Source organism: Schistocerca americana, chromosome 9 (genome assembly GCF_021461395.2).
Source record: "Schistocerca americana isolate TAMUIC-IGC-003095 chromosome 9, iqSchAmer2.1, whole genome shotgun sequence".
NCBI lineage: Eukaryota > Metazoa > Arthropoda > Insecta > Orthoptera > Acrididae > Schistocerca > Schistocerca americana.
In genome coordinates, this window is record NC_060127.1 from 79,178,514 (window position 1) to 79,204,878 (window position 26,365).

At 45.2% G+C, this 26,365-nt stretch overlaps 1 protein-coding gene and 1 non-coding gene across 5 annotated transcripts in view; both read left to right on the forward strand.

Moving 5' to 3' along the window:
- The window catches only part of LOC124550910 (interference hedgehog), a 556,726-nt gene that overhangs the window by 364,201 nt on the left and 166,160 nt on the right, over positions 1–26,365 (forward strand). The window lies entirely within an intron of this gene.
- Positions 2,835–2,909, forward strand: Trnas-cga. The gene has a single exon. It is a non-coding gene; the product is annotated as a tRNA-Ser (tRNA).

A 26,365-nucleotide genomic window follows, 5' to 3' on the forward strand; every position in this document is an offset into this window, starting at 1 on the left:
TGCTATTTGGGGAGCAAAATAACTGATGATGGTCGAAGTAGAGAGGATATAAAATGTAGACTGGCAATGGCAATGAAAGCGTTTCTGAAGAAGAGAAGTTTGTTAACATTTAGTATAGATTTAAGTGTCAGGAAGTCGTTTCTGAAAGTATTTGTGTGCAGCGTAGCCATGTATGGAAGTGAAACATGGACGATAACTAGTTTGGACAAGAACAGAATAGAAGCTTTCGAAATGTGGTGCTGCAGAAGAATGCTGAAGATTAGATGGGTAGATCACATAATTAATGAGGAGGTATTTAATAGGATTGGGGTGAAGAGAAGTTTGTCGCACAACTTGATAAGAAGAAGGGATTGGTTGGTAGGACATGTTCTGAGGCATCAAGGGATCACCAATTTAGTATTGGAGGGCAGCGTGGAGGGTAAAAATCGTAGAGGGAGACCAAGAGATGAATACACTAAGCAGATTCAGAAGGATGTAGGTTGCAGTAGGTACTGGGAGATGAAGAAGCTTGCACAGGATAGAGTAGCATGGAGAGGTGCATCAAACCAGTCTCAGGATTGAACACCACAACAACATTGGTGGAGTGGTAGCACTGGTAGGGAGAGACACAAATATGAATGAATGAGAAAGAATTTTTGTTGCTTTGCACCTAATCAGATCTGTACATCGTTTGTGTTAGTCCATTGTGTATTCTATATCCTTACAGAATGTAAGGATATGTAAATTCCCTCAGCGTCACCTGACTTAGTTCGATTACATTCCATTATCCTTGTTTTGCTTTTGTTGATGTTCATCTTATACCCTCCTTTCAAGACACTATCCATTCCGTTCAACTGCTCTTCCAAGTCCTTTGCTGTCTCTGACAGAATTACAATGTCATCGGCAAACCTCAAAGTTTTTATTTCTTCTCCATGGATTATACCTCCTTGACAATATACCATAGATGAATTCTTGAATAGGAATAACTAAATCTGTAAATATAGTATATGCATTTTATGCCATTTAAGGTAATGGGGTAAATAATAGAAATATAAATCCTTAACTCTGTATTGTAATACATATACAAAAATCTTGTTTCACATGTGCATTTCTTGTGCACTTGACACGCTCCACATCATAACGGCTACCGTACCGTGCGATTGATCAATGGAACACGCAACTAACTAACTAACTAACTTACTTACTAACTAACCATAGGAATCGGACATTTCCCTTGACCTACTAGCTCAACTGCAGCTACCAGTACCCAAAAACCAACACCTACAACCCAGGAACGGGGAATCGGACATTTCACGTGGCCTACATAGCTCAACTGGAGCTGTCAGTACCCAACAACTAACACCCACAACTCCAGAAAGTGTAACCAATATCCCAACAACTCAAAAATCCAAATACCCCATATTCACTACATGAATTAAAGACAACCGACCTACCATAAATATACAACACACTAAACATCACAATTAATGTAGAATAAAATCAAAACAAAAGATATTTACCGACAAAAGCCTCCTGCAAAGCCACCTCGGTTGGCCACCACGCACACACACACACACACACACACACACACACACACACACACACACACCGGCAACGCCATATATACACGTCCCTTGTGCCAGCCGTCAGCCGTCTGAACTCTCGTCAAGGTCATGTTGTTGCCACAGACGTGACACCTAACATATTCAGCAATAAGACCGAAAATCTCCAGAAACTGTATGACAGACAAAAATCATCACCTATCTCAGAACTTAATGATACACTCGTGAACGTCACTGTCATATACCCAACAAAAGGCAATAAAAAAAATTTAGACTTCTTTCCGCACAACAAACATCAAACTAATCGGACCTAACAAAAACGACAAACACATAAACAAAACAAAACCCTTAATAACTCACTGAAAACTCTTCGACAACCCACGTTATCGCAACAACTACCTACAATCTTACTCAATGACGTTTAACGGTGTCCTTGGCGCGTTGCTCGCTAAATCACATATAATTTAACCATTTTCCGTCATCCTCCCATAGTTTAGACTAGTTCTTTAAGTACATATTGACCTATGTCGGTCAATTGTATTAAGTGTGTTGACCAGAGCTATGTTCGCCAAGTCACACTTTAGCTTTGAGCATAATTGACCTATGTCGGTCAATAGTATTTAAGTGTATTGACTGGAGCTATGTTCGCCAAGTCACACTTTAGCTTTAAGCATATTTCCGCTGTCATTCCCTAAGTTGAATGGCAATGGTCTCCAGGCCCGAATTACGACGGCAGTGGTCCACACACAGTTTTTGCAGCATGTGTGTGGATCACCTCCGTGAAGGCAAGTTGAGTACCCCATTGCCGCCACATTATCCCCTACTATAGTGTTTTCTGCAACTCATAACCATAACTTCGCCAAGAAGCTCAATCAGGCACGTGCATTAGTTTTTGACTTGATTCTAGACCATTTTAGGTCAAATATACTAATCTTGAATAATGACCATCTAATGTATATGGCCCATGAAACTTCCTGGCAGCTTAAAACTGTGTGCCCGACCGAGACTCAACCTCGGGACCTTGCCAGCGAAAGGCAAAGGTCCCGAGTTCGAGTCTCGGTCGGGCACACAGTTTTAATCTGCCAGGAAGTTTCATATCAGCGCACACTCCGCTGCAGAGTGAAAATCTCATTCTGGAAACATCCCCCAGGCTGTGGCTAAGCCATGTCTCCGCAATATACTTTCTTTCAGGAGTGCTAGTTCTGCAGGTTCGCAGGAGAGCTTCTGTAAAGTTTGGAAGGTAGGAGACGAGCTACTGGCAGAAGTAAAGCTGTGAGTACCGGGCGTGAGTCGTGCTTCGATAGCTCAGTTGGTAGAGCACTTGCCCGCGAAAGGCAAAGGTCCCGAGTTCGAGTCTCGGTCGGGTACACAGTTTTAATCTGCCAGGAAGTTTCATATCAGCGCACACTCCGCTGCAGAGTGAAAATCTCATTCTATATGGCCCATATTGCCGGATGTTACAGATTAGATATGGACTTGTTCATAATTTCAATCATGACCATTTGTGTGCTTAGTCAATAGGATGTTCATGCGTTGTAACCATAGCTAAGCAAGTGCTTAACAATTACGTCTTAAAAAAATTTCTAGACCTTGTCGTAATAATGACGGTGTTGGCTTTATATTATCCTTCCCACTCCCATGTTCGTTTTAGGTGATTAAACTTCATGCTTAAGCACAAAAATTTTCCTACATAGGCCACACCTTGTAAGCACGTGATGTCTTCTTCATATCAAGACCAATGAATACTTCATAAATGTTAAGACAGTCGATCTAAGTACGTTCTGCACGCCATTTTCCTCAGCTATACCTTTTGCTTCACTTTACTAGTAAATTCAAGCTCAGGAGTTAAGTTCACGTCTTTTCCCAACAAGAAACTATCATACAGGTTATGCGCAGGCGCAAGGTATTGTGTCCACCTAGGCGGGCCTCACGACGCTACGGTCAGTTCCAGTACAGCACTCGTGGCTGCCGCATCGCGGTCGCGAAGTGGGGCCGAGGCAGTGCCAGATAAGTTTTATAGTTTTACGATAATTTATGGATTTGTGGGGCAACGGCCTTGCCGCAGTGGATACACCACTTCCCGTGAGATCACCGAAGTTAAGCGCTGTCGGGCGTGGCCGGCACTTGGATGGGTGACCATCCAAGCCGCCATGCACTGTTGCCATTTTTCGGGGTGCACTCAGCTTCGTGATGCCAATTGAGGAGCTACTCGACCGAATAGTAGCGGCTTCGGTCAAGAATACCATCGTAACGACCGGGAGAGAGGTGTGCTGACCACACGCCCCTCCTATCCGCATCCTCACATGAGGATGACACGGCGGTCGGATGGTCTCGATGGGCCACTTGTGGCATAAAGACGGAGGGGGATGGATTTGTAGTTTTAGCTTGACGATCTCCACTATGGTCAAACGATAGATACTGTTATTCTGCAGAAGGTTGGGTTATCCCGACTGAAACCTAGGTAAATTTCTAAGCAAACGGGGCAACTGAGGCTGTTCATTATTAAAATTAAAATTAATACGTACAATCAAAACCAATTAACACGATGACAACCAAAACCCAGATGAACCCAGTTACACACATCAAACTCAGCACGTCCGCATCCACCACCAGAGGGCACCATCAAATACAACAACACGACATCTACAAACACAACCAACTCAAAAACGCCGGCCGGGGCGGCCGAGCGGTTCTAGGCGCTACAGTCTGGAACCGCGCGACCGCTACGGTCGCAGGTTCGAATCCTGCCTCGGGCATGGATGTGTGTGATGTCCTTAGGTTAGTTAGGTTTAAGTAGTTCTAAGTTCTAGGGGACTGATGACCACAGCTGTTAAGTCCCATAGTGCTCAGAGCCATTATGAACTCAAAAACCACGCGTCGTAGTGTCGTTACACATCAACGCGTCATTGCGTCACGGGTCAAAGCAGACGAGTGGAATCAATTTCGTTGTACGTCTACAGTATTTCTTGGGATGTAGATTCTGGTGAGAACGGATCTGTAGAGTATCCCGAGGCCTGGGTTACTTTGTGAGTTGCCGGAGCGGTATCGAAAGCTTCAGTTAACGCCCAGTAACCCCGGCCAGATGTTTGCTCGGGCGCAGCTCCCAGTGAGCTGGGCGAAGTTGCGTGCCCTCTCCCACGTACGTAGTGACACGCGGCGGCCCACCTTGCCCCCCCCCCCCCCCCCCCCACACACGCACGCAACACTTCCACCGTTGCGTAAGAAGTGCGCGTGCGAAAATAAACGTACACTTGCAGGCGAGCACAGGCGCCGCTAAAGATAGGGCGGGTGCATGCATTCTGCCGTGCGGTAGCCAACAAGGACAGCCACTGTTATGTGATGTACGGGCGAGCAAACACGCCTGCGAAAACGCCGCGCTATGACGGCTTCTGGCCGCATGTTAAACTACTGGCCATTAAAATTGCTACACCAAGAAGAAATGCAGATGATAAACGGGTATTCGTTGGGCAAATATATTATACTAAAACTGACATGTGATTACATTTTCACGCAATTTGCGTGCATAGATCCTGAGATATCAGTACCCACAACAACCACCTCTGGCCATAATAACGGCCTTGATACGCCTGGGCATTGAGTCAAACACAGCTTGGATGGCGTGTACAAGTACAGCTGCCCATGCAGCTTGGCGACACGATACCACAGTTCATCAAGAGTAGTGACTGGCGTATTGTGACGAGCCAGTTGCTCGGTCACCATTCACCAGACGTTTTCAATTGATGAGCGATCTGGAGAATGTGCTGGCCAGGGCAGCAGTCGAACATTTTCTGTATCCAGAAAGGCCCATATAGGACCTAAAACATGCGGTAGTGCATTCTCCTACTAAAATGTAGGGTTTCGCGGGGATCGAATGAAGGGTAGAGCCACGGGTCGTAACACATCTGAAATGTAACGTCCACTGTTGAAAGTGCCGTCAATGCGAACAAGAGGTGACCGAGGCGTGTAACCAATGGCATCCCGTACCATCACGCCGGGTGATACGCCAGTATGGCGATGACGAATACACGTTTCCAATGTGCGGTCACCGCGATGTCGCCAAACACGGATGCGACCATCATGATGCTGTAAATAGTGTTGTGGCGTAACAAGACAGCTACGCCACACTGAAGTAGCCGAAAGGCACGCGTAATCTCACTTAGGCTAGATAGAGGCCTGAAACAGGATACGTAATGAATGGTAGCAAGAAAAGTACGTAGCTGCTATTATACTTAACTTTTAATCCTTCATTTGTTACAATGTTCTTGATGAGACATTTCATACGATAACTATCAAACTATGTAAGGCTAATGGCGCCTTGCTAGGTCGTAGCCATGGACTTAGCTGAAGGCTATTCTAACTGCCTCTCGGCAAATGAGAGAAAGACTTCGTCAGTGTAGTCGCTAGCAAAGTCGTCGTACAACTGGGGCGAGTGCCTGTCCGTATCTCGAGACCTGCCTTGTGGTGGCGCTCGGTCTGCGATCACACAGTGGCAACACGCGGGTCCAACATGTACTAAATGGACCGCGGCCGATTTAAAGCTACCACCTAGCAAGTGTGGTGTCTGGCGGTGACACCACAAATAGAACCTGGATTCATCCGAAAAAATGCGTTTTGCCATTCGTGCACCCAGGTTCATCGTTGAGTACACCATCGCAGGCGCTCCTGTCTGTGATGCAGCGTCAAGGGTAACCGCAGCGACGGTCTCCGAGCTGGTAGTCCATGCTGCTGCAAACGTCGTCGAACTGTTCGTGTAGATGGTTGTTATCTTGCAAACGTCCCCATCTGTTGACTCAGGGATCGAGACGTGGCTGCACGATCCGTTACAGCCATGCGGATTAGATGCCTGTCATCTCGACTGCAAGTGGTACGAGGCCGTTGGGATCCAGCACGGTGTTCCGTATTACCCTCCTGAACCCACAGATTGCGTATTCTGCAAACAGTCATTGGATCTCGACCAACGCGAGCAGCATGTCGCGATACGATTAACCGCAATCGCGATAGGCTACAATCCGACCTTTATCAAAGTCAGAAAGGTGATGGTACGCATTTCTCCTCCTTATACGAGACATCACATTAACGTTTCACCAGTCAACGCCGGTCAACTACTGTTTGTGTATGAGAAATCGGTTGGAAACTTTTCTCATGTCAGCACGTTGTAGGTGTCTCCACCGGCGCCTACGTTGTGTGAATGCTATGAAATGCTAAACATTTCCATATCACAGCATCGTCATCCTGTCAGTTAAATTTCGCGTCTGTAGCACGTCACCTCCGTGGTGTAGCAATTTTAATGGCCAGAAGTGTAAAAGTGTCTCGGACGACGTCTTTACTTTGCCGAGCCAAAACTTAATGGATCACTAGTGATGGGAACAATCGAATGAAAACTGTGGATACTGTTGGTTGCTGGAAAACAATCGACTCTTTCGGTTGTAGTTTTACGTACCAGTTGAGTTATTACGTCATTGTTTTCATCGAAAACAGTGTAATGGAGCAACCGGACGAAACAGTAGGCGCTATCCGGCGCATTCACTTCTTAGAGGAAACATTCGATCGTTTTGCCATTGTTAAATTGTTACTGTTGACTACACTCTGTTATCATCTGTCGTCACTGTATCTGCCGTTTCGATGTTTGCTCTCCACTGGCTGCCAGTAAGTAGCTCTCAGTTTTCTGTCCATGTTTATGAATAGCCATTTCTCTTAACAGCGAACTCTATGTCTGGATCGGAATGCCGAAACGCGCGGTGGCATGAGATATGAAGTCATATGAGTGGATAAATGGTGATCCTCATTGAAAGTTCAGTACTATGTAAGTGCAAGAATAATTCATATATGTAACTATACAGGGTGTCAGGAGAAAAGGTTAGAGGGGTGATGTATTAGTGATGCTGAACAAAAGCGTCGTATGAAGATACTTCCTATTTTTAACAGTTTCCGAGGCAACCAATGGAAGCAGTGGCGAAGCAGGACAAATGCAGCCGATAGTAAATGGAACACTGTGATCTAATGTTTTGTTTAGTGGTGTACGTCTCCCTACAAACGATGTTGAAAAAGGCCACAGTCTGCTACACTGCTTTCTGTAGTTGCGGCTCCGGGAGGAGAATAGGCTGCCATTCCTCCACAGATATTAAGACGCCTGATTGAAAGTGTCCCTAATGGACCATTTCTTCACAGATATTAAGACACCTAACTGAAAGTACCCCGAGCAGAGCTCAACCCGTTACAAAGGCGTTAATATCCACTAATATTTGTCCGTATACTTTTGACCGTTTGTATGTCGCTTTTAACGGCGGTCTAGATATTCGAAATGTGGTGAGGACGATTATTATTGTCCATTGATGATGAGATGGCAATCAGCCACGGGGATGAAACTCATATAGGGACTTCTGGCAACACGGCCTTGGTTCGCTGCCACGCCACTTGGAGCGCTGCATTGTATCAATCCATTATATCGCTTTCTTATTGGCTGATTTTTAGTCATCCAGCCTGTTTTCGTTGTCACATAAGTTGGATTCATCAGATTGTGCTTCCGATCACGACTTCTCGTGTGTACTGCACCGTCCCGAAGTGGAGCCGTGGCCTTAGGGATGGTATCTGAACACCAAATGCCAGTGACACTGTCAAAGCCCATATAACACTGCCGACCCCGTAGAGCAACGGGACTGTGTTAGGAGGAAGAAGTTGAAGAAGAAGAAGAAGAAGAATAGAATAGCCAATATCTCAATAAGTAATTATTTCCAGACATATTTTTGATTGTTATTCTTTCTCTCTTCGACCAGTGGTATCTCCCAGTATAACACCTAACGCTATCTAAAGATCATCTCAAGACCGAAACCTGCAAAGCTTTTACACGCACGTGTCATCACGAGCTATTTCATGCAGCATGGCCAGTTCTACGATCAGCTGGCAGGTGTCACCATGGGTGGTGCACTTAGTCCAGTGATGCTCAACTTCTTCACGAAACATTTCGAAGCAGGCGCTGGACTTGGCACCTTGTAAACCAAGGTGTGGTCCAAATTCGTCGATGACACCATCGTTTTATGGAGCCATGGTGAGGAAACAGCTCAGTGACTTCCTAAGCCTCCTGAACAGCCTCCGTGCCAACTTAAAATTTACCGTGGTGGTAGAAAAGTACCGACAGCAACCCTTTCTAGATATGCTCGTCACTAGGGATGGTGAAAACCTGGGATACAGCGGATATCGAAAACCAACGTACACGGACTGATACCTGCGCAATCTGTCTAATCATCACACGACCAAGAAACGAGGCATGATTAATAGGCGCGATTAATACGCTCGTGACGTGATGAAGACGGATATGTGAGACGCAGCACTTCAGACGCGAGATGCGACAACTAGAATGTGGTTCAGAGGAGCAGTGGGTACTCCATCAGTCACAGAACAAAGCTCTCTACGGAGTGACACATCGGAAAAAGAAATGTCGGGTACGGCCTGTCTGTCATACATTCCCAGAGTGGCGGACAGAATCGGCCATACATTGTGCAACCACGTTGTAAAGACAATTCATAAACCGACAAAGAACAACAAAGAATCTCTCAGATCGGCAAACGAGAGAAGGGACCCACTTGCAATGCCGGGAACATACCACACACCATGTACATGCGAAAAAGTCTGTGCTGGAATGACTGGACGAGCGATTAACACCAGGATCACCGAACATAAGCGGCAATGGAATTTGGAACAGGTGGAGAAATCGGCCATGGCAGAGTACACCATGTGTGAGACCAAGCACACAGTAAAATTCGCCGACACCGCTGTAGAGTCGAGTAGAGCTCTCACACCCGCTTGTTCAGGGAAGCCGTAGAAAAACACGAATATGAGAACAGCTTCGACAACAAAGAAGAAAGCTTCAACGTGAACGACTCCTGGATTCTCGTGCTGCAGCTAACGAACGTCGCATGTAGCAATGACCACGGAAAAGCCCTTGGACTATGCGCTCCTGGTACATATACACTGAACAGCCAAAGAAATTGGTACACCTGTGTAATATCGTGTAGGGCCCCGTGAACACGCAGAAGTGCCGCAACACGACGTGGCATGGACTCGACTGATGGCTGAAGTAGAGCTGGAGGGAAATGACAACACGAATCCTGCTGGGCTGTCCATAAATCCGTAAGAGTACAAGGGGGTGGAACTCTCTTCTGAACAACACGTTGCAAAGTATCCCACATATGCACAGTTATCTTCGTGAATGGGGAATTTGGTGGCAAGCGAAACAGTTTAATCTCAGACGACTGTTCCTGGAGCCACTCTGTAGAAATTGTGAATGTAAGGAGCGTCGCATTGTCCTACTGGAATTGGCCAATTCCGTCTGAATGCACAATCGACGTTAATGGATTAATGGATGCAGGCGATCAGCCGGGATGCTTACGCACGTGTAGCCTGTCAGAGTCGGATCTAGACGTACCAGGGGTCCCATATCACTCCAACTGCACACGCGCCACACCGTTACAGAGCCTCCACCAGCTTCAACAGTCCCCTGCTGACATGCTGGGTCCATGGCTTCATGAAGTTGTTTGCATACCCGTACACGTCCATCCGCTCAATACACTCTGAAACGAGCCTTGTCCAACGAGGAAACATGTCTCCAGTCATTAACAGTCCAATGTCGGTGTTTACGGTCCCAGGCGAGGAGTAAAGCTTCGTGTCGTACAGTCATGATGGGTACTCGAGTGGGCCTTCAGCTCCGAAAGGCCATATCGGTGATGTTTCGTTGAAGGGTTCGCACGCTGACACTTGCTGATGGCCCCACGTTGAAATCTGCAGCAATTTGCGGAAGGATTGCACTTCTGTCACGTTGAACGAGTCTCTTCGGTCGCCGTTGGTCCCGTTCTTGCAGGATCTTTTTCCGGCAGCAGCGATGTCGGAGAGTTAATGTTTTAGATGATTCCTGATATTCACAGTATACTCGTGAAATGGTCGTACAGGAAAATCGCCACTTCATTGCACCTCGGAGATGCTGTGTCCCATCGCTCGTGCGCCAACTATAACACCACGTCAAACTCACTTAAATCTTGATAACCTGCCATTGCAGCAGCAGTAATCCGTCTAACAAGTGCGCCAGACACTTGTCTCATATAGGCGGGCGTTGCCGACCGCAGTGCCGTATTCTGCCTGTTTACATATCTCTGTATTTTAATACGCACGCCTATACCAGATTGTTTGGCGTTTCAGTGTAATTGTGCGGTCGCGAGTTCGGCTCCAGTTCTCTACCGGCAATGGAGGGTTAAACTTTGGCAATGCCAGCCGCTCGTATTGGCGAAACGCCAGAAAAATCCTCATACGCGAGACAGAAGCCAACAGGCAATTCATCAACAAGTGGCTAGGAAAGCCTTAACAGTTCTGCAGTAGTGAATTAATTCGTCACGTCAAGGAAAATGTCCCAGTTCTCAGTACGCTGTAGAAGTCGTCATGGATTTCTCCGCCCATTTCGGATAAGATATATAGAGTCTAATTGAGACGTTATATTCATTATGGACCATCGTGCTGACCCTCCTCGGTTATCTTGGAGCCGCTGCGACCCGGTAAACGGTCTAAAGTACAGGGTGATCAGAGAGTAACATCGAGACTGGAACCTCGGCAAACTCCAAACAAATTGCCTGTAGCGCAATGCGGGTCACACGCAAAACGTATGCGATTTATTTATGGTAATTAACTAACCATCGCCATAAAAATAAGCGTTGGTTTGTGTAGAAAAATGCGAGGTAATTTGAGTGTTGTTGTCGTTAGGATTACCGGTAGTGTTGGTAACAGTAGTAGGAAAAGAAACAAATGAATGTGTGAGAGAGAAAATGGGAGCCGACGACTTCTCTATTTCTTCTTTTTTTTTTTTGCATGTGATTAGAGTCGCATATCGTTCAGTGTTAGTCCATTTTATTTGATTACAAAATATAAATTGCATTTCATAAGTAATTAAAATTTAGTTTTTTGCGTAACTTCTGAGATTTGTGTAACGAAGCTAGCTACTTTTGATGCAAGTACAGTAGAGCGTCGATTATCCGAACGTCGGTCAAGCGAACGATCGGTTAACCGAACTGTGTACTCGCTCGCACCTGTTACTCTCCCACCTTACTGTCCATCGTCCCCCTCACTCCCAAACCAAGTTTCCCACAGTAATTGCTTAAGTTACAGTTAGAAAGAGAAGAGGATGGAGAAGAAAGTCTCTTAAGAAATCATAAGAATATTGACTTGAAAGGCGCGTCCTACATCATCAGCGCAACATGGAATAGTGTAAAGGAAGAGAATTTGAAGAAAGCCTAGAATAAAATTTTGGAGGGAGGGGAGGAGGAGGATGTTTGTGTTTAACGTCCCGTCGACAACGAGGTCATTAGAGACGGAGCGCAAGTTCGGGTTAGGGAAGGATGAGGAAGGAAATCGGCCGTGCCCTTTCAAAGGAACCATCCCGGAATTTGCCTGAAACGATTTAGGGAAATCACGGAAAACCTCAATCAGGATGGCTGGAGATGGAATTGAACCGTCGTCCTCCCGAATGCGAGTCCAGTGTGGTAACCACTGCGCCACCTCGCTCGGTAAAAATTTTGGACACAGAAGAAAATTCACAAGGTATGATTGAAAATGACGAAGAGAATGATATGTCCGAAATTCTCGGTATGCTAAAAGAAATGGATTGCCACGAATGTGATGAAGAAGACGTTCATGAATGGATGAATATCGATGATGCAGATCCAGGACACCAAATCGTGCAGGACAGCGAGATTGTAAACGTCGTCACTGATAAAGATGACGCCGCCAGCATCTCATCAATCAGTGCTCCAGAAAGTGAAGATGAAAGTATACCAACAGCTTCTGAGGCGTTCACTTGTTTGGATACTGTCTTGCGATGGTTTGAAGCCCAAGATGAAAGTGACCAGTTTCAGATATCTGTAATGAAAAAAGTATGTGACTTAGCTGCTCGTAAGCGTGTAGGGTTGCATAGACAGACCAAAATAAAGGATTTTTTAAATGTTAATTTTGTATACTGTGTGTATTGTTCATGCAAAATGCGTATGTAATATGTATATATTTTTGTTTAATAAACTGTGCCACATACTATATATTCCTACTGAAGTTGCCTTTGTATGTTACTTTGTAATACTAAAAGAGATGCCTGTTTTTATGAATAAATTTACTGTACAGTACTTCTTTTTGGCAAATAAACATGTACAGTTCGATTATCCAAACAAACCTGTTTTCCGAACACCCATGTCCCCCAGTTACTTCGGATAATCGACGCTCTACTGTATAAAAATATCTATATGATTATTGCTGTTATTTTGTACTGAATAGAATGTTCTTCATCATCGTCAAAGGCATGAGTTTCAGGTCCTTATTGATAAGTTTGATAAGTTCGAAAGTTGTTTATCAATAACAGCAACATGTGTTACGTAAGCTCGACGGGATATTGAAGCAATGTTTGACGTGCTTTCCTTTCGCGTTCTTTTTTTAGGAAATTGCATTTTATAGCGCTGAATGGCAAATCTGAATTGTTTTTACCTTAATCGGTAAAAACGGAACCTTTGTAGGATCATTTTGTTGACCATCTGTCTGTGTGTGTGTACGATTATTAAAAATCCCTTTTTATCGGGAACGGGTTGACATCTCTAGTTAAAATTTATGTCATTTACTACGGCCTACGTTCCCCTGGGAGTGTAAAAAATTAAAGCTTTTAAGTAAACACAGTGGGGTGATAAGGTCATTTATCTCACATATTTTGACATTCGCAAACTCACTCATCAAATCCTGTACGGTACATCCCACAGACACATAATCATTAAATTTGAAAAGAAGCACGGCTTCACAATACGACCAAAGTAAAATATCGTAAAATTTTTAATTTATGATTATACCACAAGAAGAAAATTTTTTCTCGTTTGTTCCCTGTTTCTCAAGGAATGGAAGACGTATCAAGTTAATGTTTCGTTACAAACTAAGGTCTATGGTCCCTTGGCGGTATAAAGGTTTTAAGCTAAGGCAATGCAACGAAAAGATACATACTGATTCCGGAAAATTCACTGATCAAAAACTATAGGTTCCTGCCCGTCGGTCTAGAATCATGAAATTCGGCAAGAAGTAAGGTTTTCCAGCACAAACAAAGGAAAAATCCCAAAATTGTTTATTTGTAATTATATCTATCGATAAAAATATTTCTTTTGTCGTTTGTTATCCGATTTCAAACTTGAAATTAAAAAATTCCCGAAAGTCTTGGATCCATAGGACCAATATCTTGCTAGAATCAGTGTCGATAATAGGCAAAAATCGTCGATTCCCAAAATGGCTGAACTGTCTACATACGTAATTAAGTCGTTCAGAACTCTCAGTGCGCAAGTTCTACTTACATCTGCCCAATTTTTTTCTTTTTTTTTCCAACTGCAACATCCTTCTGTTTCTTACAAGAAGTACACGTAAAAGAGAACAACTTAAGTAAGTCTATTTCTTCAGTTTCTCTTTCTTCATCTAAATATAAATAAAAATGTGAATCTTCCTTTGTGTAGAATCGTAAACTTCGAAAATTATTCACCGATTGGTTTCAAATTTTGGCACAATGTTGCATTGGAATGCGCGTGTTTTTATATACTCTCTGCAGTGCGCATATATACGAAGGTTGGAACTTAAACAGTTGGAACTATTTATTCACAACCGATTCAAAAGAGTTACATGTTTGCACCTCTTGCTGTCCTTCAAAGTAGTCACCAGCGTTGTGTAGGACCAGTTGCCAGCGATATGGAAGGCGTAGTATACCGTTAGCAGAGTCTGTTCTGTTCATAGTGCGAATGGAGCGGTCTTCTGCCTGTCCAATCCCTGGAACATTTCTGAAGCGAATGCTACGAAGCCAAAACTGAAGCGCCAATCCAACGAATTGCGTCATTATGGGTCGCCGCGGAAGTCGAAAGTGCGTCAAAGCCCCAGTGTATGGATGACGTTTCCGGACAGCGGTTCCTATGTAAAACTTGATCTACCAAATCCCGTCTAGAAGTGTGTGGTAAGAGTCGTCGGGCACATTTACTCTGGTTTTGCGGCAGGTACTTCCAATTTCGTTTTTGCATTGCGTAGCTGGCTTCATTCCTAACAGTTACTGCTCGTCACGTCTCATTCGACGCCCAGTGTCAACAGAAAACCTCGGTTTGTTTCCCATTACAAACGAGATTATCCTCAAATCGAAATTTTACGCGCTCGTTCGGTCGTTCATAGGATTTTTCGACCTGGGAAAAGCGTCCGACAATGTAAAATGGTGCAAGATGTTCGAAATTCTGAGAAAAATAGGGGTAAGCTATAGGGAGAGAAGGGTAATATACAATATGTACAAGAGCGAAAAGGAAATAATAAGAGTGGACGACCAAGAACGAACTGATCTTATTGAAAAGGATATAAGACAGGGAAGTAGTCTTTCGCTCCTACTGTTCAAGCTGTACATGGAAGAAGTAATGATGGAAATAAAAGAAAAGTTAAGGAGTGGAATTAAAATTCGAGGTGAAAGGTGAAAGGGTATCAATGATATGATTCGCCGATGACATTGTAATCCTGAGTGAAAGTGATGAAGGATTACATGGTATGCTCAATGAATTGAACAATCATTGCTATCCTGAGTGAAAGTGAAGAAGGATTACATGATATGCTGAATGAATTCAACAATCTAATAAGAACAGAATATGGAATGAGAGTAAATCGAAGAAAGACGAAAGTAATGTGAAGTAGCAGAAATAAGAACAGCGAGAAACTTAGAATCAGGGTTGATGATCGCGAAGATGATGAAGTTAAGGAATTCTGCTACCTAGGCAGCAAAATAACCGATGACTGACGGAGGAAGTGGGACATAAAAACTCCTGGCCAAGAGAAGTCTACAAGTATCAAACATAGGCCTTAATTTGAGGAAGAAATTTATGAGAATGTACGTCTGGAGTACAGCACTGTATGGTAGTCAAACTTGGACTGTAGGAAAACCGAAATGGAAGAGAATCAAAGTATTTGAGATGTGGCGCTACAGACGAATGTTGAAAATTAGGTGGTCTGATAAGGTAAGGAATGAGGAGGTTCTGCGCAGAATCACAGAGGAAAGGAATATGTGGAGAAAACTGATAAGGAGAAGGGACAGGATGATAGGACACCTGTTGTCAGGGAATGACTTCCATGGTAGTAGAGGAAGCTGTGTAGGGCAAAAGCTGTAGAGGAAGGCAGAGACTGGAATACATCCAACAAATAATTGAGGACGTAGGTTGCAAGTGCTACTCTGAGATGAAGAGCTGGCGCAGGAGAGAAATTCGGGAGGGCCGCATCAAACCAGCCAGAAGACTAATGACTAAACAAAAAAAAGTTCGGTCGAGCGGTCCCAAATTAGTCTATTCCGATATTTATCTTGTCGATATGTGTTAGCAAGCAGAGTAAAACACGTAGAATAAACAGTTATCCAGCACACACTCAGTAGCGCTGGATGCTTGGCAGTAGCAGTCAGCAAAACATGTTCTAAATTATAGACCGAAATCTTTTGCCAACCAAAATAAACATCTGTTTGGTGACATTTAGTGTTCCCCTCTCTCTCCATACATACAGGTGGCCAGAATCAGTTGCTAGAGTGAAGCGGGTTTCGTCGGACAACATCACTCCGGGTCACTTTTGCTGACCCCAATCAACATGCTCCCTACGTCAATAAACTCTTTGTCGACGATGACGTGGTTGATGTGGGTTGCACTTAACAGGCTTCCGGGCGTTCAAATGGCTCTGAGCACTATGGGACTTATCATCTGCGGTCACCAGTCCCCTAGAACTTAGAACTGCTTAAACCTAACTAACCTAAGGACATCACACACATCCATGCCCGAGGCAGGATTCGAACCTGCGACCGCAGCAGTCGCGCGGTTCCGGACTGAGCGCCTAGAACCGCTAGACCACCGCGGCCGGCTACTTCCGGGCGTAGGAACCAGCCTAATTTAATCACCGCGAAATGGTTCTGGCAGAGACACATGTATCGGTAGCGGTTGCAAGGTCTGCTGTGATCTGCCTAGGAGGAAGATGTCCGTTCTTTTTCGTCACTGGGGCTATGCATCGAGCCTTTTGCAGAGTGGTGGACCACCGGCATGCTTGCCCATAGCATTTCCAGCTCCAGCGGCCTTTTTTCATCGCGAGATGCCACTCTTGGACATACCTATTACTGTTGTTGCAGTGATAACACCTTTATCGGCTTCGAGGCGTCCAACTCCTCGTCCACGGTCGTTAAAACTCAAATGATGTACTGCGGACGTATTGCTGTACCACGAGGAGTGTCGCACTCATCGTGTCCGTAGCTATCTTCGTCAAACAATATACTACACGAACTGTCGAATGCTTACAGAGCGTTCGTACATGGGCTTCGCTGCAGTCAGATATCATTGTTGGGGAGTTCCGAAGCAATTGTCGGCTGTTCCATTGCAACTGGTAGTTGTTCCTTACAAGGGAACCTCCCCATCGCACCACCCTCAGATTGAGTTACAAGTTGGAACAGTGGATAGACCTTGAAAAACTGAACACAGATCAATCGAGAAAACAGGAATAAGTTGTGTGGAACTATGAAAAAAAAAGCAATATATAACAACTGAGTAGTCCATGTGCAGGATAGGCAACATCAAGTAATACGTGAGCTCAGGAGCGCCGTGGTCCCGTGGTTAGCGTGAGCACTTGCGGAACGAGAGGTCCTTGGTTCAAGTCTACCCTCGAGTGAAAAGTTTAATTATTATTTTCACACAATTATCACAGTTCAGGCACTCACACATAATCAACTTCGCTCTCCAAAATTCCAGGACATGTTCAGATTTGTTTGGACATATGCAGGATTTGACGGTCTACACACGGAAAAATTTGAAAACGTTAAAAACATATGTTTTGACAGAGCACAGGGAAAACTGTGCGACTGTGAAACTGTTGCATTCATTTGTTGCAGTTTATGTGACAAACACTTATGTTTTCATCACTTTTTTGGGAGTGATTATTACATCCACAAGAAAACCTAAATCGGGCAAGGTAGAAGAATCTTTTTACCCATTCGCCAAGTGTACAAGTTAGGTGGGTCGACAACATATTCCTGTCATGTGGAGCACATGCCGTCACCAGTGTCGTATAGAATATATCAGAAGTGTTTTCCTGTGGAAGAATCGGTTGACCTATGACCTTGCGATCAAATGTTTTCGGTTCCCATTGGAGAGGCACGTCCTTTCGTCTACTAATAGCACGGTTTTGCGATGCGGTCGCAAAACACAGACACTAAACTTATTACAGTGAGCAGAGACGTCAATGAACGAACGGACAGATCATAACTTTGCGAAAATAAAGAAATTAAAATTTTCAGTTGAGGGAAGACTTGAACCAAGGACCTATCGTTCCGCAGGTGCTCACGCAACCACGGGACCACGGCGCTCGCGAGTTCATAGAAACCTTTATGTTGCATATCCTTCGCATGAACTACTCAGTTTGTATATTTTGCTTATTTTTTCACAGTTCCACACAACTTCTTCCTGTTTTCTCGATTGGTCTGTGTTCAGTTTTTCAAGGCCTATCCACTGTGCCAACTTATAACTAAATCTGAGGGGGGTGCGGTGGGGAGGTTCCCTTGTTAGTAACTGTCAAGCAGTGTACGAACGTGGGTCGTTTCAAAAGTTGTGCACACTGCGCATGCGCGACCGGTATAGTGGCGTGGTCAAATTGAAATCCTTATCAGTTGTGGGCGAGGCTTTAGGGTGTGACAATCGTACATGTGCTTGCTGGTTCACGCGCTGTGTCGTGGATAATTCAGTGTTAAAATGGAAGCTAAAACTGCCTCAGGTCGGATTACACATAGTGACCAGCGATCCCACATCAAAATCGAATTCCTACGTGGACAGAAGCCAAAGGAAATTTACAGTGGTTTGAGAGAGGTGTGTGGGAATAGTGTAGGGGATCGTAGAGCAATGTCACAATTATCTGCTCGTTTCCGTGAAGGTCGGGTAGCACTGAGGACAACCCAAGTAGAGGAAGGCCATCAACTACAACAGATTTCTGTGCGTTTCAGGCCGGAATGTCCGTCTCTTTAGTTGACAGAATCATAACTGAACAGTTAAAGATGAGAAACATTGCTGCCAGGTGGGTCCCGCATGATCTGAGTGAAGTGAAGAGCACAAAGCGACTCGCAAAAGAGTTCCTTCAACGCTATCGAACAAAAGAACAGTAGCTTCTAAAAGCATTGTTGCACTTGATGAATTTGGATACGGAATTTTGAGCCAGAACAGAAGTCTCAGTCGTCACAATGGAAAAATTTCGACCATCCATGGTCAAAAAAATTCCGCCGTCAACAATCAAAGTGGAACTGGTGATGATTTTTGCGTATGACATGAATGGAGCCATACCTACAAACTATGAGTGCCCCAGGGAACGTCCGTATCAGGCGCGTTCTACAAGCTGTTTATGCAAAATGGTTTTCGCCACAAAATTCGTCAAAGAGGGTGGCCTGACATATTTGCAGTTGGTGTCCCCATTTTTCATGCTGACGCAAGACCGCATATTGCCCTACCAGATGGAGTAATGCTCAAGAAACATGAATAGGAAATATGTGGGATACTCCTAACATCTTTTCGGACTTAGCTTTGCCCGACGTACTCTAGTAGTGACATGAACCCAAAAAGTCGTTCGAAGTCCCCTGCAGAAATATTGAGCCGTGATGCCCCATAGCCGTCCATAATTTCGTAGGTGTTTTCGGTGCAGGATTTTGTGCACCAACTGACCACTCGATTATGTACCATGAATGTCTGATAAGATTCATGTCGGGTGATCTGGGTGTCCAAATCATTCGCTCGAATTGTCCAGAATGTTCTCCAAACCAAACACGGTTGTGGCCTGCCGACATGGCACATTGTTATCCATTTAAAATTCCATCGTTATTTGGGAACATCAAGTCCGTAAATGGCTGCAAATGGCCACCAAGTAAGCACTCCGTCTTCAGGCCACGAGTGGCCTACCGGGACCATCCGACCGCCGTGTCATGCTCAGTGGAGGATGCGGATAGGAGGGCGTGGGGTCAGCACACCGCTCTGCCGGTCGTTATGATGGTATTCTTGACCGAAGCCGCTACTATTCGGTCGAGCAGCTCCTCGATTGGCATCGCGAGGCTGAGTGCACCAAGTAGCCGAACGTAATCATTTCCAGTCAATGATCGGTCCAGTTGGCCCATACCATTATGGAGCCACCACAGTGCCTTGTTGACAGTTTGGGTCCATTGCTTCGTGGGATCTGCGCCACACTACCATCAGCTCTTATCAACTGGAATCGGGACTCATCTGAACACGCCACGGTTTTCCAATCGTCCAAGGTGTAACTGATATGGTCAAGAGCCCAGGAGAGGTTGTTAGCAAAGATACTCGGGTCGGTCTTCTTGTGACGTAGTCCATTAACGCCAGATTTCACCGCATTGTCCTTGTGAATACGTTCATTGTACGTCCTGCGTTGATTTCTACGGTTACTTTGCAAAGAGTTGCTTGTCTATAAGCACTGACAACCGTACGCAAACGCCGCTGCTCTCGGTCGTTAAATGAGGGACATCGGCCGCTGCATTGTCCGTGGTGAGAGCTAATGGCTGAAAGTTGGTTTTTCGGCACGCTGTTGGCTCTCAGAATATTGAATTCGCTAAAGATTTTCGAAATGGAATGTCCTGCGTGTCTAACTCCAACTACCATTCCGCAGTGTGGTGATTCCCGTGGTGCGGCCGCAATCAGGTCGGAAACCTTATCACGTGAATCACAGGGGTGGAAATGACAGCTCAGCCAATATATACCTTGTGTTCGCCCGACTATCGCCATCTGTATATCTGCGTATCGCTGTCCCATGACTTTTGCCACCTCCGTGTACTTCCTTCCACGCCATGCAGTCCTGATATGAGACGACCAGACTCTGATTTGTTCCCCAAGCTGAAAGATCTACTCCGTGGGAAACGTTTGGATATAAATGATGATGATTCCTATGTGACCAGACAGTTCGACAATGAAGGTGGTTCAAATGGCTCTGCGCACTATTGGACTTAACATCTGAGGTCATCAGTCCCATAGAACTTAGAAATACTTAATCGTAACTAACCTACGGACATCACACACATCCATGTCCGAGGCAGGATTTGAACCTGCGACCGTAGCAGTCGCACGCTTCCAGACTGAAGCGTCTAGAACCGCTCGGCCACACCGGCCGGTGAAGGTGCCCTACCCGGAATACAGAAGTGGCCAGAACGTTGGGAAGCTGTCATCCACATCTACGTCTACGTGATTACTCTGCTATTCACAATTAAGTGCCTGGCAGAAGGTTCAATGAATCATCTTCACGCTGTCTCTCTACCGTTCCATTCTCGAACGGCGCGCGGGAAAAACGAGCACTTAAATTTTTCTGTGCGTGCACTGATTTCTCATAATTTATCGTGACGATCATTTCTCCCTATGTAGGTGAGTGCCAACAGAACGTTCTCGCAATCGGAGGAGAAAACTGGTGATTGAAATTTCATGAGAAGATCCCGTCGCAATGCCTTTGATTTGGTTACCACTCCAATTCACGTATCATATCTATGGCACTATCTCCCCCATTTCGCGATAATACAAAACGATCCGCACTTCTTTGAATTTTTTCGATATCATCCGTCAGTCCCACCTGATACAGATCCCACACCACACAGCAATACTCCAGAATAGGGCGGACAAGCGTAGTGTAAGCAGTCTCTTTAGGAGACCTGTTGCACATTCTAAGTGTTCTGCCAATGAATTGCAGTCTTTGGTTTGCTCTACCCACAACATTATCTATGTGATCGTTCTACTTTACGTTATTTGCAATTGTAATCCCTAAGTACTTCGTTGAATTTACAGCCTTCAGATTTGTGTGACTTATCGCGTAATCGAAATTTAGCGGATTTCTTTTAGTACTCATGTGAATAACTTCACACTTTTCTTTATTCGGGGTCAATTGCCACTTTTTGCACTACACAGATATCTTATCTAAATCATTTTGTAATTTGTTTTGGTCACCTGATGACTTTACAAGACAGTAAATGACAGCATCATCTGCAAATGATCTAAGAGGACTTCAGAATGAGATTTTCACTCTGTAGCGGAGTGTGCGCTGATATGAAAATTCCTGGAAGATTATAATTGTGTGCCGGACCGAGACTCGAACTCGGGACCATTGCCTATCGCGGGCAAGTGCTCTACCAACTGAGCTACCGAAGCACGACTCACGCCCCGTCCTCACAGCTTTACTTCTGCCAGTACCTCATCTCCTGCCTTCCAAACTTTACAGAAGCTCTCCTGGGAACCTTGCAGAACTAGCACTCCTGAAAGAAAGGATATTGGGGAGACATGGCTTAGCAACAGCTTGGGGGATGTTTCCAGAATGAGATTTTCACTCTGCAGCGGAGTGTGCGTTGATATGAAACTTCCTGGCAGATTAAAACTGTGTGCCGGACCGAGACTCGAACTCGGGACCTTTGCCTTTCGCGGGCAAGTTCTCTATCAACTGAGCTACCCAAGCACGACTCACGCCCCGTCTTCACAGCTTTACTTCTGCCAGTACCTCGTCTCCTACTTTCCAAACTTTACAGAAGCTCTCCTAATCTAAGAGGGCTACTCAGATTGTCTCCTATCTCGTTAATATAGATCAGGAACAATAGAGGGACTATAACACTTCCTTGGGGAACGCCGGATATTTCTTCTGTTTTACTCGATGACTTTGCGTCTATTAGTACGAACTGTGACCTTCCTGACAGGAAATCACGAATGCAGTCGCAGAACTGAGGCGATATTCCATAGGTACACAATTTGGTTCGAATACGCTTGTGAGGAACGGTGTTGAAAGTCTTCTGAAAATCTAAAATATAGATTTTACCGAAGGCCTATAAAGGCATTTTGTAACGTCCGTCTTGCAATGTGCAGAACATTTGAAATGACCCTCGTAAAAGTAGATGTAGGTGTAGGTACGAGAAGTACAGACCAATATCCTTAACATCGGTTTGTTGCAGGATTCTCGAACATATTCTCAGTTCGAATATAATGAATTTCCTTGAGACAGAGAAGTTGCTGTCCGTGCATCAGCACGGCTTTAGAAAGCATCGTTCCTGCGAATCGCAACTCGCCCTTTTTTCACATGATAGCTTGCGAACCACGGATGAAGAGTATCAGACGGATGCCATATTCCTTGACTTCCGGAAAGCGTTTGACTCGGTGTCCCACTGCAGACTCCTAACTAAGGTACGAGCATTGGTTCTCCAATATGTGAGTGGTTCGAAGACCTTTTAAGTAATAGAGCCCAGTACGTTGTCCTCGATGGTGAGTGTTTATCGGAGGTGAGGGTATCATCTGGAGTGCCCCAGGGAAGTGTGGTGGGTCCGTTGTTGTTTTATATCTACGTAAATGATCTTTTGGATAGAGTGGATAGCAATGTGCGGCTGTTTGCTGATGATGCTGTGGTGTACGGGAAGGTGTCATCATTGAGTGACTGTAGCAGGATACAAGATGCCTTGGACAGGATTTGTGATTGGTGTAAAGAAAGGCAGCTAACTCTTAATGGAGATAAATGTAAATTAATGCAGATGAATAGGAAAAAGAATCCTGTAACGTTTGAATACTACATTAGTAGTGTAGCGCTTGTCACAGTCACTTCGATTAAATATTTGGGCGTAACATTGCAGAGCGATATGAAGTGGGATAAGCATTTAATGGCAGTTGTGGGGATAGTTGTCTTCGGTTCGTTGGTAGAATTTTGGGAAGATGTGGTTCATCTGTGAACGAGACCGCTTATAAAACACTAATACGACCTATTCTTGAGTACTGCTCGAGTGTTTGGGGTCCCTATCAGTTCGGATTGAGGGAGGTCATAGAAGCAATTCAGAGGTGGGCTGCTAGATTTGTTACTGGTAGGTTTGACCATCACGCGAGTATTACGGAAACGCTTCAGGAACTCGGGTGGGAGTCTCTAGAGGAAAGGAGGCGTTCTTTTCGTGAATCGCTACTGAGGAAATTTATAGAACCAGCATCTGAGGCTGACTGCAGTACAATTTTACTGCCGCCAACTTACATTTCGCGGAAAGACCACAAAGATAAGATAGATAAGGGCTCGTACAGAGGCATATAGGCAGTCATTTTTCCCTCGTTCTGTTTGGGAGTGGAACAGGGAGAGAAGATGCTAGTTGTGGTACGAGATACCCTCCGCCACGCACCGTATGGAAGACTGCGGAGTATGTATGTAGATGGAGATGTACCGCCCGCCACACACTACGAGACTGCTTGCGCAGTTGTGGACGTAGACGCTGATGCTCGAAACTCGCCCGCGACAATTATATTACTGCGCTCGCCGTGTGGCTGTGAAACGGGTCTCGAGGAGTGTAGGTTTTGCCGGCCACATGCCAGATGAGCAGAACAAGGGCGACAGCAGAATGCGGCCGAACCGGACCCGCTGCGTGCGTGGAGTGTAGGTGCGGCGATGTTATCTGCGGAACAAACGGCAGCTGGCCGCGCGAGGCAGGTCGCAGGCGCCGCCAGGGGCGCTGGCATCGCCTAATAAGGCAGCCGACTGAGTCTCGGTGGGCACCGGGCAGTGGGCGGACAGCGTCCAGTCCAGCTAGGAGGCCAGTGGTGGCGCCCGCCCTGCCATCTGGCGGCCGGCCGCGCCAACCTGCCACTTCGTAATTAGCGCGTTATTTCAAACTGCGGCCAACCGTAGTCGAAAGTACACGTTTTTAAACGAATCGTACTGGCTGTGAAATACTGTTTGAGCCATGTATCGACTCGTGCTACAACTTGTGTTTAGATTGCATTGGTTTTCCTTTTGTTCCCTCATATGTTGTCTGTCAATAAGTGGCCGCTTGGTTGTCTTTTCTCTCTGCTATCGATATCGGCGTTTTTGCGTCCGGGAAACTGCTATGGAGGAAGTGAGATCTTTGACCGGTGGTAACTTCGTGTGGTGGCGCGGAAGTAGGGGTTGCGCTCAGAGAGTCTGGTGGACACGGGAGAGCAGTGTGGCTCGCCAGCGCGAAGCAGGCGTGGTCGGTTGTGTGTAATGAGCAGGTGATGTTGACGGAAGAGCCCCCCGCGGGTTGGTTGTATAAAGAATCGCCCCACGAGTAGTTGCTGTTCATTTCACCCTGGGTGGGACGTTAATAAGCTTCTTTAAGTCCTCCGTTCCAACACTGGAGTTTAAAAAGGAGACACCTAACATGAAGGCGCGGTCACTACCCGTCAACGTTGCAGAGAAGACGTGAACTCCGGTGACAGAGCGTGTTGTCGCGTGACCGTGGCGTGTCGGGTACGCTGTCGACGCGTGCGCGGTCGGATGTGTGGATCCCTGCCATCGGAGGTCGTGTACTGCCTGTTCGAGCATAACTGCAGGTTAAGTTAGTGGAAGGTTTAATCATTAAGTAAGAAGTTTGCGTAACCAGCGTCTCTTCTGCCTTGTGGCCTCCGGCGATCGGGTTTCCTGTCCCCGGCACCGGTGTAATTGAAGACAGTGGTCTTTCCTCCTCCTCTCGTTACTGCCCGATGGGAGGTGTAGTTTTGGCAGTTTGTTTCGCTATTTTGCCGTCTGTTATGAGTAAATTCATGCTTCATGTTGGTTCATCATGAGGTCGTTCATTCAGGACTGTGTGGTGTAATGTTTCCTTGCACGAGGTTAGCTCTAATTCTGTCAACAAGTTAAGCCATCTTATTACAAGTTTTCGCTGGCTAAAAGTCGGTGCCTGAGAGTGGCAATTGTGTTTACGGGCGTATTTAAATTGAACAGTATTCTGCCTGGCCTGAGCATCCCTGAGTGGGTGGTTTGTGGCCACCTTACATGGGTCCGTCATATCTGTTATGTTCTAATGATATTCCAGGACACTTTTGTTTAAAAACTTTTTTTTAAATTCCTCCATTCCTTTATTGCCATTAATCGTGTGTTTGCTGAGACCATTGATTTTTTTTTTAATGGCGGTGTTTGTAGCTTCACTACCTCACCGTACCTTATTAACAAAGTTCTGTATTTACTTTAGTGGCCTGTTTACTAATGTTCTTTAAATCTTTTAAATTGTTGTGTTGCTATAAATTACTTGATTGCCGTTAGCGGCGTGTTTTGAAAGGTTGTTTATTGCCATACTGCTAGCTTCTGTTTTTTTTAAAAAAAAAGAATTTTTTTTAAAATTGTTGTAATCCTATAAATTACTTGATTGCCGTTAGCGGCGTGTTTAAAAGGCTGTTTATTGCCGTACTGCTAGTTTCTATAAGATATGAATAAAACATTTGTGTGTGAAAATTTCAACTCGACAATAATCTACTAGAAATTTGCCCCGTTTCCCAACTTGTGATGTGGCTTGTAGTAACCGTAACCACTGTGTGTGTGTGTTACTGTTATTGAATTATTTTTGAAGACATTGCTCGGGAAAGCCAACGATCACAATGTAATACTATATTTGAAATTAAGTGTAAAACAATCTAGATCGCAAGGCACGCTTATTAACAGGTGACTGGTTTTGATCATCAAATGATCATCTTCAGACCTTCAACTGTTATATAATACAGGATATAAATTAGAGGGTTGTAAAAATACAATTTAAAATTAGCTGTAAATTTACAAAATATAGACGTTCCCGCATTGATGGACAGTGGCTGGGTGGAACAGCTGAATGACGATAGTCAACTGATGGAGAGAGCAGTGTAGCTACGTCTTAAATCCAGAGTGAGATTGTCACTCTACGACTGAGTGTGCGCTCCTGGCAGATTAAAACTGTGTGCCGGACCGATTGGGTTGGGGTTTTTTGGGGGACGAGACCAGACAGCGAGGTCATCGGATTAGGGAAGGAAGGGGAAGGAAGTCGG